Raw genomic sequence first — 5306 nt, 5'->3', positions numbered from 1 at the left:
TGAATAAATTCTAGAAGTGAAATTTCTGGGTTAATTTGTATGCAAATTGTAAAGCTTTTCATAGGTATTTCCAAAATTGCAGAAAGTTTTTAAAATCCAATTTACATCCAGAAACCATTTTTAAAAAGATAATTTTTTTAAAAAGATAATTATTTAAGTATACATAAAGAGAAGTCAGAAAATAATATGAGCAAAAGAATGAAAGTCAAAACTGTGCCTGGTCTTACCACCCAGACTTCGTCTCTGTTACAGTTTCTGGATCTACCACCTCGCTGTCTCACTCCATCTTGCTCTCATCTCTGTTTGTCTCTCTGTCTCTGACTCTCTGTCTCTGTCTCTCCTGTGTCCCTGTCTAGCCCTCTGTCTCTGTCTCTTTCCCTCTCTCCTTCCCTCCCAGATCTCTCCCTCCCTCCCTCCTGTCTCTCAGTCTCTCTGTCTCATTCTGTCTCTGTCTCTGTCTCTCTCTCAACAGACCTGGGGCATGCCTCGCTCAGACTTGTAGCCCGGGCAGTACTATTAATTCCCCGAGCCTGGGCCGGACCTGGGAGCTGGCAAAGCATGTTCACATGCTATTATCGCCCCTTTCCAGGTGAGACCCTGAGGCTCAGAGTGCCGTCTTTCGTGCCCAAGGCCCACAGCTCAGGAGGGTCCGAACAGCAGGCCATCAAGGCTCCCCGCTGTCCTGGCCACTCTGTGAGACCACACAGGTGCCACCGACACACACGCACGCATCCGCCTGTGCTGGCCCCTTCGGGGCCGTGGGGCTGCGGGGTCAGGCAGCTACACTAACACATAGCCCCCCAGCTGTCCCCAGGATGCGCATGTCCCCTGCCCAGGAGGAAGCTAGGAATGACACAGCTGCTTCTCCCCTCGGCCTTGGGGCCAATCTGCCTCTTCCAATGCTCTGCAGTCCTGCCCCTCCGCCGCGCACCTCCTCCCCGCCACCCTTCTCCCCTCTGCTCCCTCCCCCCCAGGCTGCCGTCAGGAGGCCTCCCCAGTGCCCCTCCAGGAGGCCATCCCCTCCTCCCCGCTCCTGGGGCCTCGCAGCACTTTCTTCCCAGCCCTGGCCTCACTCAAGTCCTAGGGGCTGGGTCCCCCCCCTCGCCCCGCCCCGCGCCTCCCCCCTGCCCCAGCGGAGCGCTCCCGGCAGCCCCCACCTGCTCTCCCGTGCCTGACACACCACACCCACCGTCTGCCCAGGTGTGCTGAGCGAATGCGCAGGTGTGTTCTGGGGTCTGGCAGCCCTTCCCCCCTCCCCCCTCCCCCCTCCCCTCCCCCTCCCCCTCCCCTCCCCCTCCCCCTCCCCTCCCCCTCCTCCCCCTCCCCCCTCCCCTCCCCCTCCTCCCCCTCCCCTCCCCCTCCTCCCCCTCCCCTCCCCCTCCCCTCCCCCTCCTCCCCCTCCCCTCCCCTTTCCTCCTCTCCCTACTTCTCTTTTCTTTTTTTTTTAAAGATTGTATTTATTTGGGAGAGAGAGAATGAGAGATAGAGAGCACGAGAGGGAAGAGGGTCAGAGGGAGAAGCAGACTCCCCGCCGAGCAGGGAGCCCGATGTGGGACTCAATCCTGGGACTCCAGGATCATGACCTGAGCCGAAGGCAGTCGCTTAACCAACTGAGCCACCCAGGCGCCCCCCTACTTCTCTTTTCCTCCCTCCTCCTGCCTCTCCTTCCTCTGGGCTTCCCTCCTCCTGCCTCTCCTCTCTCCTCTCCCTGCCCCTCTCTGTCTACACTTCTGCCTCCTTTGGTCTCATCAGGCCCCAAGGCTTTACACGCCTCACCTACCCCCTCAACACCCACATTCACATCTGCAGCGCGGACCTCCGCCCAGAACTCATACCTGAGTATCTCAAGCAGGACACGTCCCAACACAAGCTCCGGGTTTTCTCCCCCCAAAGCCAGTTGACCAGCCCTGGGTCGGCATCGTCCACCCGGTCACTGAGGGCAGGAACTAGGAGGCAGCCTTCATTCCTTCCTGTTCCTCACTCCCTACCTACAGTCCGTCAGCGCCTTCTCTCCACTGACGTCCAAACTCTCTCAAACTCAGCAGCCCCTCCCCGTCCACTGCCAACACCACAGCCCGGGCACCACTGTCTCTAACCTGGACACCTGTGCCGTCTTCGCCTCCCCCTTTCGTGCCCCCTCCCACGCCGTCCCCACACGGCAGCCACTGGGAGCTCCTCCTTACGTAAATCAGGTCCACTCCCAAGGTTCCTGCTTAAAACCTTCCAGTGCTTTCCACTGCCCTTAGAATACACTACGTGGCACATCCCCACCCACAAGTCTCCTCGGGATCTGGCTCCTGCCTACCTCTCCCCCTCATCCTAGCCCACCCCCCTTACCACCTCCAAGCTCCTCTGACTCCTTCCAGCCTCAAGGACACAAAGACTCATTCCCACCTCCAGGCCTTTGTCCGCGCCCTACCCCTGCCTGGATCTCTCCTCCCTCTCGTGGCCAGCTCTTCTCACTATTCAGATCTCTCATCCTTCACGTCACTTCCTCAGTGAAATCCTTGCTGACCTCTCACCCTACCCGAAAGAACGTCCTTTGTTATGCTCTATACCAACATACAGGGTATAACAATCTGCCTTTATTTCCCCTTTTGTTCTACCTCCCCCAATAGATGCTCCGGAGAGCAGAAACCAGGCCACCACAAAGCAGGTGCTCAATAAAAATTAACTGACCAAATAATAAAGTGGCTAAGAGTGCAGCTCGGGGTCAGCTGAATCTGGGTCCTCCTCCCTGCGGTGCCACGTTCTTGCCACATGGCCTTGGTCAGGGGCCTGCACCTTCTACTCCTCAGTGTTTTCATCGGGAGTAAGAATCCTGTCTCAGGGTTGTAAGGGGTAAATGGGATGATGGAAGTGCAGTTCTAAGCACAATGAATGCATTAAAAGCATGATAAACAAATAAGTGCTCGATAGATGCAGATATTCTTCCACACATTTGTTGGATGAAAGAGCCGCCCTATAAAGCATGTATTCAGAGATGTGGAATCCCAGGCTGAGAAAGAGGGAATGACTTGTTCAAGGTCACGGGGTTAACGATTGTGGAGTTAGGGTCCCCTACCAGGTCTGTCCAACAGCAAGTGCATTGATAGTGTGTTGATTTTCCAAACCAGGGTGTCCATGGGGCATGGTGGTCAGACCGGAGGTTAAGTAGACAGAACTCCAAGACCAGCAAGGTCAGGAGACAAACTCACAAGGCCCATAACGAAGAGAGTGCGGGGGTGCAGGGACAGAATGGCAGCACATCAAGCAGTGGCCACATAAAGATTTGCCCCTCGTTTGTCTAAATATAGGGGAGGGAGCCTGGGTGGCTCAGTTGGTTAAGCAACTGCCTTCGGCTCAGGTCATGATCCTGGAGTCCTGGGTTGGAGTCCTACATCGGCCTCCCTGCTCAGCAGGGAGTCTGCTTCTCCCTCTGACTCCCCCCTCTCGTGCTATCTCATTCTCTCTCTCAAATAAATAAATAAATAAATCTTTAAAATAAAAAAAAATAAATATAGGGGAATTTGGGGTCTTCGAGTCCCCATTTAATGTGGGATCCTGGAGCCACCTGACAGATCCTCCACGCGGGAATTACCACCTCACTGACCTTGGGGACTCTCCTGCCTCTGCCAAGGTGGAAGGGTAGGGACTCAGGCAGCAGAGTGGCAGAGTGACCCCCTGGACATCTCCTCAGGATGCTGAGACCAGGGGAGACAATGCATCAGCAGGTGGGCTGGGGTCCAGGTCCATCTTGGGCAGGCTATGAGTTTCCATGGAGCCCGTCGCCATGGTAACCAAACCTCAGCGGCAGGACTCCAGCAGAGCCAGGAAAGACAAGCTCCTTTCTTGTCCATATACCAGGAGCCTAACAGGAGGGGGTGGAGGGAAGTGGGGACAATCAGGCTTTCTGAGCCAGGATGGGAGTGGGGGCAGGGAGAAGTGGAGGTTGTCTTCCTGTTCAATGGGCCGGCCATAAACTACCAGAACATGGCCCCGTACTTCACACTTCCATGCCTTTGCTCACACTCTTCTCTCCTATAGGATGCCCTCCCCCATCCCCTGTCTCCCTGGAGGGCTCCCAGCTGACATCTGTGCCTCACTTTTTACTCGCTGACCCTTCCAGGCTGACTCAGCCCCTCCTTCCCCTGGCCACCCAAATTCCTCCTCTCTCGCACATCCCCAGGATGTCTGGCTTACTCTAGAGCTTGGGGAGGGTAGTGGTGGTTAAGAGCACAGGCTCTGGAATCAGAGAGACACAAGTTCAAATTCTAGTTCTGCCATTAACATGTCGGATGATTCATAGTAAGCCAAGAAACCTTTCTGAGCCTCAGCCTCATTTGCCATTTTCTTGCTGTGTGATCTTGGCTCAGTTTCCCAACCTCTCTGAGGCTCGGTGTCTTCATGTGAAAAATGAAGTGAAGCCTGTGAGATGTCTGGGGTACAGTCAGCATGTAATAAATGTCAGTGATGGTTCTCATCTGTATGAGCACCGCCTCTCTGTCCCCTGGGGAATGAACTTCCAGCCCATCAGGCCTGGATCTTCGCTGGGCTCATCCCCCAAACCCTGAGCCCCCCATCTTCTGCCAGGACTCCTGGCCTGGCATCATCCTTGCCCTTCAGAGCAGGGTCTTTGAGACAGGAAGCTTTCCCTGCCCAGAGCAGGGACTGGTGCACAGCACAGCATGGACATTTCCAGCATGGAGCCTGAGAGCAAGCGTTGTGAAGGAGAATAGATTCCCCCCCAAGCCTGCGGAGAGCAGGGCCAGCCTCTGGACTGCACACACTGTGCGTGTGCACGTGTGTGTGTGTGTGTGTGAGAGAGAGAGAGAGAGAGAGAGAGAGATGAGAGAGAGGGAGGGAGAGTGGCTGGCAGCAAATGTCCTAACACACATTCACACACAGACACACATGTACCCATGTTCTCACACTCTTTCACACACACACCATACACACACTGATGGAGGAAAGTGCAAGGACATCCCTGGTCACTCTGGGCAGCGTCCCGGAGACCCCATTTCTCCCCCGACTGCTCCCTGTGGATCCCAACCAGAGGCTCTGCACAGTTTACAGAGCAGGTGAGAAAGGGAGCAGAGACCCTTTCTGGTCTTAGCAACCAGTGACTCAGTCTGGAAGTTCAAAGGCCAGGTCACCAGCCAGACAACTGTCTACCTGAACACAGGTCTCTACCTTTAGAAATCCCCTAACACCTGGGGTCATGCAGCAGCACCCCTGCTGAAGTGGGCCCTGCTGCCCCTCATCCTGCTGCTACCACCCTTTGAGTTCCCTGGCCAAGACTTGGATCTCCGGCCCCCAGCCCCTCT

This window comes from Eumetopias jubatus, unplaced genomic scaffold (assembly GCF_037043125.1).
Source record: "Eumetopias jubatus isolate StellerSeaLion01/CBP00866 unplaced genomic scaffold, mEumJub1_p1.0 scaffold_4, whole genome shotgun sequence".
NCBI classification, from domain to species: domain Eukaryota; kingdom Metazoa; phylum Chordata; class Mammalia; order Carnivora; family Otariidae; genus Eumetopias; species Eumetopias jubatus.
Note: the sequence above shows the minus strand (reverse complement) of the source record.